Source organism: Panthera onca, chromosome B2 (assembly GCF_046562875.1).
Source record: "Panthera onca isolate mPanOnc1 chromosome B2, mPanOnc1 haplotype 2, whole genome shotgun sequence".
NCBI classification, from domain to species: Eukaryota; Metazoa; Chordata; class Mammalia; order Carnivora; family Felidae; genus Panthera; species Panthera onca.
In genome coordinates this window covers 104709797-104722803 of record NC_138343.1, presented here as the reverse complement: position 1 = coordinate 104722803, position 13007 = coordinate 104709797, and the positions used below count along the sequence as shown (strand labels likewise).

The 13007-nt window shown below is 36.4% G+C and overlaps 1 pseudogene; it reads right to left on the bottom strand.

Moving 5' to 3' along the window:
- Positions 1-335: 335 nt before the first annotated feature.
- LOC132667554 (amine sulfotransferase-like) lies at positions 336-12652 on the bottom strand (annotated as a pseudogene).
- Positions 12653-13007: the final 355 nt, after the last annotated feature.

Below are 13007 nucleotides of genomic sequence, written 5' to 3'. Positions count from 1 at the left end.
CTTGTGATAGCAACACTCTCACTCTAAGTTAGACACAAATCCTAGAAGCCATAAAATGAAAGATCGACTCATTAGATACCTAAAAATTAAAATGTAAAGTATGTAGAAAGACCATAAGTAGTTTTTTATAAATGAAAATGTTTTTTATTTTAAGAAGTCAAATCAATAACATGTTAAAATTTTTATTGCTCAAGAGCTTTGGAATTTCTAAACATAAATTAAAAACTATTACATAAAAATACTGCAAAACAAAGGAGGAATCCTCTCCTTATCTGAAATTGAGGAATCTCAGAAAATGGAAAACAGGCCACAGACGGCAAATGATGTAAAGGTGGCATATTGAGGTTTATTAATCACTGACGTTTTTCAATAATGAGCCAATGACTGTCCAGGATGAAAGTATACAACTCAATATATTTCCTTCTGAAAGTGCTTTCTTAAAATAGTCTTGCACTGCTGAGAATTCTGTTCTTCATTCATATCTCAGATGACCTTCAAGGGAAAAATGTTGCATCTCCTTTTGGAAAATCTTATCAAACCTTTCATTCTGCTCAACAGTTATCTGATTTTTCTAGTCTCCAAAAGCACCTGGAAGGAAAAGCAAAGAAATTAATTCAACAAAGGTTCTGGGAAGAGGGGTGTGATGCATCAGTGTTGGGAGAAACACCATTTTTTGGACTTTCATTCCCCTCGCCCCATTAGGCCCCAGTTGCTCCTGCACATGGCTATGGCCCTTCACTGCCCCACCTTATGGCAAAGGGCACACAAACTCATTATGGCAATTATGATGTAATTTAAGATAACTAGTCCCATTCCTCAGCTGTCAGCCACCTGCAAAAGAAGAAAACTCCTGCAATTTGTTTACTATTTTTTTCAAGGCTAACATGGGCTAGTATAGTTTATAGAAGTCCTTTAAAAATTCCAAAAATCAGATGTCTTTGTGCAAGTATTTACTGGTGAAGACATGGATGGTCAGAGAGGTTTTTTTAAATATAGCCCAAGCTCATACAGTTTGGAATGGCTCACCTGTAATTATTCTATCTGACCTACTGTAGGTTACATTGGTCTTACTTTAAACTTAGGGACACAGAGTTGTGATGACAAATAGAGGCTGATAGAAGGAGAGGCCAAAAAAAAAAAAAAAAAAAAAAAAGGAACACCGATTGTAAAATAACTGAACTGTAAACAAATAACTGAAGCAAACTGAAATAATAACAAAACCGAAGACACAAACCCAAACGGTGCAGGAGTGGTAAAGCCGGTGCAAGTAACGTTCTGTTACATGTAAGAGAAAAATACATGTCTGTGCAGAAGAAACAGGTGGGGATGTGCATCACTTCCAGAAGGAAATTTAGCTTCTCCTATTTGTCTTCTTAGCCATTTGAGTCTCTCATTTTCAGGTGGGTGAAAGATGTATATGCACAGAAAATTTTCTTTTTTCAAAGAAAACAAATTGCTTGTGCAATAAAAGGGGCACTTGACAAGGGTCATAGCGTCTACAACATGATAAGGTGTGCTGAGTGTAAGGGAAGGGTATATCCCCGCTTCAGGTCGGCTCCAAGTTACCAGTGATTCATTGATTCATACTGTTAAATTGAATGGGTAAAGATATACAAAGAGATCAAGTGAAGGAGATACTAATGTAGAGAACTCTAAGTCAATATTATTGCTACTGACATAGAGGCACAGAACCCTATGATTAGAAGCAAAACTTATGACTATAATTCTGTATTATAGATTTTCCAGCTACTAAGTTAGAATATCATAAAATACAATTTAGAAAGATTGCATAAAATAACAACAATATTCTAACATGCTCAAATTTGTCACTAAGATAGAGGATTCATTCATTCAAAAACTCACTCACCAGAGGTAGGACATACTGAGATAAATGTGATATTCTTATACATTTTGTGATGTAAGATTCTGGTTTACTTGTGGACCCATGATAGTTCTGCCCAGTAACAAAAGAAAAGTGACTACGTGTTGTTAATTCAGCCCTGGGGCATGTTTAGGATAAATCACAGAGAAAAGCTGCCAGTGATGGCCAACAGCCCACCATTACTTCATCGTCATGTGCTGAGCCAATGCTAACAGGGGGAAACAGTCTAACACTAAATGAATATCCATTTTGTGGCAGACATTGTATTAGGCGTTGTTAGAATTCCAGGGGCCATGGGGAAAGCCTTGTGATTTTAGGTTATTCATCAGATTCATTCAGGGACCAAATATTATAGTCTTTTGAATTGCACCAAGATGAAATCATGGAAAATCATTTGTCTAAAGAAGGGCACTGGGCCATGAGGGCTCCATGTTAGGAACATCAGCCAAGAAACTTAGAAGCCATAGTTTGGTTCATTTGTAACATACCGCAGGACAGCCATTCACTGTTCAACCTCACCTTTGTGAAGAAAATGACCTTTACTTGTATCCTAAATTCAGTGCTCAGTATAATGTCATAATTTTCCAGGGGTCATACTTCATGTTGTCAAATGTGACCTGTCTCACTACAGCATCCATGTCTCTTCTCTCAGTTCGTACACCAGAAATTTACAGACTTTTAACATAAACCTCTGAGATCCTGCAAAAAATCAGAGTATGATAAATTATGCACGTTATAAGAAGACTTACACAGAAGGTGCAGCTAAATATTATTATGGGAGTGAAAATTGTAAGTGCTTAGACTGCTTAGAAAATGGAGTTAGACCATGAGAAGTGACTTATTTATTTCCTCTTGGTAAATTAACCCTTCACTTGTCCACTGTTTTAGAGAACATTTGGGTTTATTTGAGGAACACTCATATTTCATTTTATCTGTCCTAACAGCAAGTGTTTGGGGAGTAGCTACTCTATGTCAGATATTGCCCTGTGTGATGGTACAAGTGAACTGAGGCACAATAAAGGATCAGTGCTGGGAATTCAGGACAAAGATCCATTATGGGCAGAGAGTGATTGTGTAACAGAAGTCAGAGAAAATTTCAACAAAGATGATAAATTTGTTTTGGGAATTAAAGCAAAATCAAGAATTTTCTAGATAGACAACCTGAATGTATGGGGTGTGGACAGAAGAACGAGTATTGTGGTTCCATGGAAGGTGTGAGATGTCAGGTCACAGGAGTATCAGAAGTTGAGTTTCCCCAGAGCTATATGGGAACAGGTCTCAGATGAGAAATATGGAAAATGAGGCTGGAGTCAATGGAGGGGCCACATTGTGAAGAAGGTGCAAGGCTGGCTAGATACTTGAATACCTCATAGGTAAGTGATGTGGACTCAACAAGAGAGTCTAGGCTTGGTATTATGACCTTAAGCAGATGTAACAGCAACTACTGAGAAAAACTCAGTAGGTGGCAGCCTTTAGTCTTGCCTTTCTTACAGCTCTCTCTTCTTTTCCACTAAGAGATCCCTGGGGGTGTTCTGGCAACAGTGCCCAGCCCCTTTATGGTAATGATTCTGATCGATTCAAGACCTTCATGGGAATCCCATTGTCCTCTATAAGTGATTAGTCTAGGGTGGTCATTTGACCCAATTTTGGCATTGAAACAGAAAGAGGAATTCAAACAGACACTTCTAAGAGTGATTTTTCTTCGAGAAAAGGTGGGAACAAAGGTAGTAAAAAAAAAAAAACAACTTTTGTTTCTGTTCCTGCTCTTTCTGATATATATGTGTTCATATGAGGACATGACTTTGGAGCTACAACAACCATCCTGCTACTATCAATGGAGACACCATTGCCACACCAAATGTGATATGAAGGGAAGGCAAAATTCTAGGACATTCTGGATATTCTTGACTGCTACAGCTAGCATCAGGATAGCTGCCTCTGGGACTCAGTCAATAGACAGTAGAAGTTCTTTTATTTTAGGCAAAAACAAAAGTTTTAGTTTCCTGTTACTGGGAACTGAATTCTTCCTAATCATATGCAGTCATTTTCATTTAATTTTTCTTGCAAGGCTTAACCATACACAATGCAAACAACATTTAAGTGTCCCAAGAGAGGCATCCCCAAGTGGTAAACATAACATCTAGAATGGCACGAGAATGAATAATACAGAAAAGAGGGTTAGTGATCCATAAAGGAGACTAATTATCTGACTCAAAACAATCAAACATATGCACGCCTGCATACATACACAGGCAATTTTTCACACACAGACAATTTTGAAAAGAAAGTTCCAGTATTAGTTGTAAAGGAAAAGCTGGTAAAAAAAAAAACTACAGAAATGATTTTGGAAAACATCTCCTGGTAAACTTAATCTGGGAACTCAAATTTGATGTCATCCTTTGGCTGTTCTGGGCATGAACAATCAATTTATCTGGCTAAACTGGTTTACAGCTTTGGTGAAGTCACTAACGTCATGTTTCTCACCTTCCTCACCTACTATATCACAAACTCAATGTTGAAGAGGGTTTTGTGCTGATACCAACATTTGATGTGGTCAAACCAAAGGCTTCCTAACACTTTGGGAAGAACAGATACGTTATAGGACACCTGGGTGGTTCAGTCTGTTGAGCCTCTGAGTTTGGTTCAGATCACGGTCTCGCAGTTTGTGGGTTTGAGCCCCGCATGGGCTCTGTGCTGACAGCTTAGAGCTTAAAGCCTGCTTTGGATTCTGTGTCTCCCTCTCTCTCTGCCCCTCCCCTGCTCACGATGTCTCTCTCTCTCTCTCTCTCTCTCTCTCTCTCTCTCTCTCTCTCAAAAATAAATAAACATTAAAATTAACAACAAAAAAACCCAAAACAGATACACCATTAGGTAAATATGTTGAATATGTTGAAAATTACTACAGTCTTAGAAGATGTAGGAACCTTTAATAACAAAGAAGTAAAAGGAAGTGTGCTGCTGGATTCCAGCTTTCTCCTAGCATCTGGTTATGGGAGAACCATCCAGAGTCTACCAGAAAATAATTACATGAACTCAAAGAGAAATTAGTCTCTTAAAAATGCATTTCATACAGACAGAAAATCACTTTACCATAGAGTTAGAAAAACCAAGAGGGAAAACAGAGGAAGGAATCCTCTCCATCCCTCTCCTCATGGTCTCCCCAAGCACATAGCTGCATGGAACATACAGCCTCCCAGATGAGTCACTTCAGCTCTGCACAGTGCATTAGAGACTAATATTAGTTCTCCTCTTCCAGATCATCATGTCTACTTGAGCAGGACTGGCTCCTGATCAACCAGCTATAGTGGCTCCTCAGAAAAGAATGGGGTGGGTAGATAGAGTATTCAACCCTTGATCTCAGGGTTGTCTCAGTGGATAGAGTATTCAGCCCTTGATCTCAGGGTTGTGAGTTTGACACACATGTTGGGCATACAGATTACTTCAAAAATAAGTAAAAATTCCATTAAAAAGAAGAAAAATAATAAACTTTATCAAATTGAAGCTCCCGGGAGGTGCCCCCTGCAGTATGCAGTGCAAAACTCCAAACCTGTGATCTGAACTGTGATGCTTCTCACTGAGCTTGTGGAACACTCTTTCGTGATTAAATGTAAATATTTCCTGGTGATATGACTTTGTATCCTTGAGAGTCTCCTGAGAGGGAAGCATAATTTGTAGCAATGGGAGAACAAGGTCCTCCAAGACAACACTACCACCTGGCTTGATAAGTTGGTTACTCATCCCCATTCAACTCTACTTCAGCTTCTTGTATCCTCAGCCAAATTCAATAAGCTTAAAAACTCACCAAGGTAGGGGCACCTGGGTGGCTCAGTTGGTTAAGCATCCTACTCTTGATTTCTGCTCAGGTCATGATCTCAGGGTACTTAGATCTAGCTCCAGGCTGGGTGTGGAGCCCCCTTAAAATTCTGTTTCCCTCTCCCTCTACCACTACCTGATCCCTCTCTCCCATTCTCACTCTTGAAAAAAAAAAACAAAAGCAAAAACCCTCACCTCAGGACAGCAAGCATTACTTGCTTTATGTAAGTTTACTTACATTTTATTTCTAGAAAACATTTGATGAATCCCTCAAAGGTACTTGTAACTGCCAATGCCATATTCTTTGAAAAGTGAAAATATGAGCACATATGACCTTAGGATTTCTGTATACATGAGCAATTTGCAAAGAAAGAAGTATTCACTATTTTTCATGCTCTCATTTTGTCATATTTTTATCCTAATAACTTCCAATTGCATGAAGCCTGTTATTTTAACTTGATAGTTTCCTAACCATGTCTGTATACATTCAGGCTTCTTTGTGTTTTGGGTTACCCCTTTTCTGCAATGGCTCTCCCTTCATGATTGGCCTAGTGGCTGTCAATTACCTTTCAAGGTACACCTCCATGGTACCCAATCAAAATAGCTGGAAGTATGAAAAGGAAGTTGAAATGACACACAAAGCAAAGAAAGAATTGCTAGTGTTATATGTATGCATAATAATGTAGCCAAATAAAAACTGAAAGGATATGTAATATGTCATGTATATGATATTACAATATACTCTATAAAGTAAACAAAATACACACCTATATACTCTTTCATTTTTTTAATGGCTGTATTACCTATATAATCAGAAAACAAAGGGAACAAGGTAAAAATCAGATACTGTAAGATAAGAACACAAATGGCTATTGAAAATTAAAGTATGTCAAATGTCACATTTGCTAACGCCTGGATGAATGCGGTGTCAATTTAATGAAACAAAATGAAATAATGAAAAAGAGCAGTTATCTTTCAGCAGCCATAATCTATTTCCTACATTGGCTTTTTTTGTTCTTCCTCTCCACTAGGAACCAAGTAATGTGGGAGGTGGGTAAAGAAGAGACAAGGAGATGGCCTTTCAACAAATCCATTTTTTGAAAATTGTACTCAAAGAAGGGGATTTGATCAACTGTTTCCAGATTCCCAGTGCTTTTGTGATGTTCTTCAAAATAAATTAAGCTTAATATCTGCTGAAACCAGATGGTCCCTGTAAAGCAAAAATGTTGTTTTAATGATGCACAAATCTCTCCAAAATGTAGATAGATGTGCCATCAGTTTTTAAATGAAAGTTTGTTATTAAATAAGTATACTGGTAATTTCACCTGAATGGATTTTTAATGCATAAAAAATACAACGTGAATAAAAGACAAAATAACATTGCCATTATTTTTCTTTTCAGGAGATTCTCCATTTGAAACTCCATGGGCATTTGTCCCACAAATTTTTCTTTGACTCTTCTATGCTTTCTTCTGCTTCATACATGGGACTTCTAAATTAACTTCTATGCCTGCCTCCAGATTTCCTTCTGCAACTCCACTCCTTGGACTAAGAAAAAAAACAAAAAGCTATTCCACTGAAGGAGTCACTTTCCATCTTTCCCTTCTTCCCCATGTTTCCTACAGTGCCCATGATGTCCACATAAGGAAACTGTTTATTATAAATCCCTAACGGAGGCCCTGTGACACCTACATGGAGATAGGAAGAGAAAGATGATGCATAAACTTGGACTTTTCACCGTGAATGGGATGTGACAAATTCTTATGATGACTATTTCTCTTAATTCCTATTAGAGTGGACATTTGCCACAGAATACATGGGTGTGATTGCCTACTCCAGATTCCTTACACTTCATTTCCATGCTTCGTATATGGAACTATTAAGATAAAACACGACTTCTATAAAGGTCATGCTTCTGATCTATCCAGGCAATACTTTAAACGTAGCCCAACAAGAGGTCACATGTCCCAGAAAGATTCAAACAACTTCTGAAATGAGAAAACCCACTGGCACCTCATCAATTCCCATCCTAACCTTCCATCTTAACCTTCCATCCCAATACCATTTAATCACCCATGCTAAGCAGCACCTGGTCATCAAGATCATTGTTGGGCACACTTTCCTTGCTGGCAGCTGCATGTGGCATGCACCTTATCCGGTCCTCCAAATGCTTTAATATTGGTGATTATAGTCCTCCAGTGTTGACCAGGGAAGACCAAGACCACATGTGCCTACATGTTATGACAGCTGGAGCTCAAATTCAATGAAAACTCATTGTTAGAAAGCTCTAAATGGCTTTCTTACATCCTTCCACTTTTCCCAAATATTGCTTCTGCAAGAGGTATCACTCGAAGTATCACAGGTATCACAGGTATCAAAGGTATCACAGCTGCTTCAGGGGGCAGCTGTGATAATTCAAGGGATTATCAGTCATAACACAGTTCTTGAGAGATTCAACAATATGATGCAAAAACCTCTACAGAGATTCAAAAATTCAAGTATCTGTTTTCAGTTTCTCCTCCATTCCACCTTTCACATTTTGCCCCTTCTTTCTTTTTCTTTCTTTTTTTCTCTTTCTTTCTTTCTTTATTTCTTTCTTTCTTTCTTTTCCTTCCTTCCTTCCTTCCTTCCTTCCTTCCTTCCTTCCTTCCTTTTTCCTTTTTTTCCTTTCTCGTTTCCTTCTTTCTTGGCCTGCTTAGTGGTCAGGTGTTAGCATAATGAGATACTAAACTTTGTCTTCAGCTCATGCTACCTTAACATCCCTGATTCACTGTAGGCCTTCCCTGATCTGTTTATTCCTTTTATTCTTATTTCCTGCTTCCATTCCTACCCCTGCCCCACCATACACAGGCAGGCTTTGAGGTTTAAAGTGCATTCTTTGCTGTAATGTGTTCATATGTAATACATATTGTTGTGCCTGTTTGTATTTTCAATCCATGTGCATCATTCCATTGTTTGTCTCTGCGCACTGTGGTTTAACATTCATTTATTGCTACCTCTGATCCATTTGCACCTTACAGATGCTGTGTATGTTTCAGGGTATGCATTCATGCACTGACCTGTCTACTTTCTCCAAAGGACACCCTGCCCCAAACAGCATTTCAGTGAACACCCTAGTCATGTTCCCTGTGCACCTGTATGAGATTTTGTTGGGGACTGATATTTAGGGTAGGAATTTCCTGGTATGTCTGTATTTCAGTTGTCCAGATAGTGCCACACTGCTCTCCAGAGAATGATTGCTTCAATCTACTCTCCCAGGGGTAATATGCTAATGAATGCAAATTTCTGTGCACTCCTTATTAGCATTCAGAGCTACTCACATTTCTCATTTTTGTTGGTCTAATAGATGCAAAGTAACATATCATAGTTTACCAACTTTGTGTTTTTTGATGGTATTGGTGGAGGGCGGTTTTCTTCCGTAAATTAACAGCTCATTTATTTGCCTCTTTTTATACTCAGATTCCTGTCCCCTACTTTTTGATTTGTAGCTCTAATATAGTGTATATATTAATTATATTTTAATTGTAGATATTACAAATATTTTCTTTCTTTCTCTCACCTATTCACTTTGCCCAGGCAATTCTTAGTGAAGCAAAATCCAAAATCCTTAAGTTTCAGGTAATTGAATTTATCAAATGTTTTGCCTCCATTTTCTTTTTGGGACATTTGTTTAAGAAGCTCTTCACCATTCCTAAGTCACAATGATTTTCTTCTCCTTTTTCTTCTGATAAAAATAGTTGTATACTTTTGTCCTTAATGTTAGTATCTCAAATACACTTGGATTTGACTCTTGTATGTGGTCTTAGGTATCCAGTTGTGTATTCTGGATACCTATATAGTGATCCAGATTTCCCAACATTAAATATACTATCCTTTCCCCTTTAATAAGTAGAATATGCTTAAATTTATATATATTGAGTCCTCTTATACACATAAAGTTGTATTTTGGGTCTTTCCTCCTACCCAGGCCAATTTTTTCCTGTGCAAATACAATACTATTTTTCTAACTATCACCTTGTAATAAATAAAGAAATTAAATATGAAAATACGTGGTATGTTTTAAGGTGATAAGTACCATATTGTGGAGAGAAATTAAAGCAGTAAAAAACAAAGAACAAACAAACAAACAAAAAAAAAAAAAAAAAAACCTTTGGAGTTCCCAGTGAAGCTGAACTTTAAAATATAATCACCTAAAATATTATCATTAGAATATAATTTGTAAATAAGAACCTACAGGAAGGAAGGGAGTAATCCATGCATATATCTGGTGGAAGAATTTTACAGGAAAAAGAATCTGTGAGTACAAATGGCCTGAGGCAGACCATGTCTGTTATACAGAAAAATAAAAGAAAACAAGTGTTACTCTGGTAAAAATTTAAAAATACTTTTTCTAATAAAAAAGAAGAATTAATATCAATCCTTCACAACCTCTTCCAAAAAAAATAGAAAAGGAGAGAAAATTTCCAAACTCATTTTACAAGGCCTCCTTTACCCTGATAAAAATCAGACAAAGACACTATAAGAAAGGAATATTACAGGCCATTATTCTTGATGCACATAGATGTAAAAAAAACCCTCAAAGTATCAGCAAACTATTGAATTCAATAATACATTGATAGGATAATATACCATTATCAAGTACTAATTATTACTGGGATACAGGAATTATTCAACACCCACATTTCAGTGTTATATAACACATTAACAAAATGAAGCATAGACACTACATTTATATCTCTATAGATGCAGAAAGAGCATTTGACAAAACTGAACATCCATTCACGATAACAAGTCTCAACAAAATGGGTATGGAAGAAAAATATATCAGCTTAAAAAATGCCATTTATGACAAGCTCAGAGCTACCAACATACCCAATGGCAAACAACTGAAAGGTTTACATCTAAAATCACAACCAGGATAAAGATGGCCATTCTCACTAGTTTTATTGGAAATCCTAGCCAGAGAAATTAGGCAAGAAAAAGAAATAAAAGGTTTTCAAATTGGAGAGGAAGAACAAATCTGTCTATTTGTAGATGATAATGATATTATATTTAGAAAGCATTAAAGACTCTACCAAAAATACTGTTAGAACTAATAAATAAATTCAGTTAAGTTGTTAAGTTGTAGGATATGAAATCAGTATACAAATATAAGTTGCATTTCTGTACAATAAAAGTAAACTATCAGAAAGAGAAATTAAGAAACATCTAATTTATGACAGCATCAAAAAGTATAAAATATGCAAGAATAAATTTATTTAAGGAGGTAAAAGACTTGTATACTGAAAAGTAAAAGACACTGCTAGAAAACATTGAAGAAACCAAAAACAAATGATAAGACATTCCCTGCTCATGGATTAGAAGAAACAACATTGTTAAAATGCCCATAGTACATAAAGCAATCTACATATTCAATACAATCCCTATCAATGTTACAATGGCATCTGACACAGAAATAAAACAAACAATCCTAAAATTTGTGAGCATAAAAGAGCCCAAATAGCCAAAGTGGTTTTGAGAAAATAAAACAAAGCCTGATGCATCAGACTTCTTGGCTTCAAATAATACTACCAAGTTACACTAATCAAAACAGTATTGTATTGGCACAAAAAAAAGACGCATTGATCAATGGAACAAAATAGAGAGTCCAAAAGTAACCAACCCATGTATGGTTAATGAACTTATGGCTCCTTTGTCCTATTTTCCCAACATAGGACAGGCACATGCAAAAGAATGAAACTGAACCACTCTATTACAGCAGACATAAAAGCTACCTCAAAACACATTAACACATGAGTGTAAGGCCCAGAAGGATAAAACTCCTGGAAGAAAATTTAGGTAAAAGACATCTATCTTAGCAATGTGGTTTTTTTGTTTGTTTTTTTGTTTGTTTTTGTGGGAATGGGTATATGACACTGAAAACGAATACAACACAGCAAAAATGAGCAAGTGGGGGAGTATCAAACTGAAAAGCTTTTGTACAGGAAAGAAAACTATCAACAAAATGAAAAGGCAACATACTAAATGGGGAAAGTATTTGTAAATCATTTATTAAACAAGGGGTTAATATTCAAAATATATCAAGAACTCCGACAACAAATAGAAAAATTAACCAAAGTGTAATTGAAACATGGACAAAGGTCTTGAATAGACATTCATGTATATATACACACACATATATGTTTTAGTCTGATCTGAGTGCTACAACAAAATATTACCCAGATAATTTAAGGTTTATTAAACATGAAAATTAGTGTAACCTAATTTTCTTCCTTCTCATGTACTTAGTTATTAAATACAGCTTCAACCGTATGTCCAAAGTATCTGCCTAAATGGTAAATATTTCTGCATCCTTTCCCAGCCCACTTCGGCAACTCAGTGTTTAATAGGGTGTCTTCAATTTCTACTTCAGTACTTTCTCCATTTCCTTGTCCAAATCAAAAATAACACAGCAGAGTGCCTGGGTTTATCAGTTGTTCAAGCATCCAACTCTTGATTTCGACTCAGGTGATGATCTCACAAGTGTGAGATTGGGCCGCACGTTGAGGTCCCAGCTGAGCATGGAACCCACTTAAGATTATCTCTCCCTTTCCTCTACCTTTCCCTTGCTTGTGTCCTCTCTCTTTCAAAAAACAAAAACAAAACCAAAAACTTACAGCTACATTGTAAGATACCTTATTTTATAGGATATTAAATTCAGTTAACTCTATAATATCCAATAGATTAACTGCATATGTCCATGTATAATACTAGTAAAAATACAGAGTTACCATATTATAAAAGTATCACATTAGCTATTATAATACAGAACTCACCAGATTTGGAGTGTGTGATTGTGAAGACACCATCTTCCTTAATTTCAAAATCATTTAAATTTTCTATAAAACCAATATCAAGGGTTTCCCAACCAAAATAATACCCTTTCAATTTGAATAAAAATGTGTCTGTGTCTTCCATATACAAGTCACCTGCAAAAGACAGACAAAATCATTTTAAAGAAATTTAGTAAAATGTGTGGAGTGTTCCCTTATGTATCTTCAGTTGTTGGCCATATACTGAGAAAGGAAATTTATTTCCTGTTTTCTTCACAAACACTAAAAACCAGCTGTCTCTAAAAGCTACCATCTTGGACTCCAGACCTGTGGAGTTTGGCCCAATTCCCAAGCACCAGTTGTTCAGGGACTTAGTTTTATGTGCGTGTGTTCCACTTACATAGCTACAAGAAAACTAGTTAAAAACGATTTTTGTAATTACAAAAAAAAAGACACCTTTAGTAAGAAATCATACGTATAAATGTGTGTATATATATAAA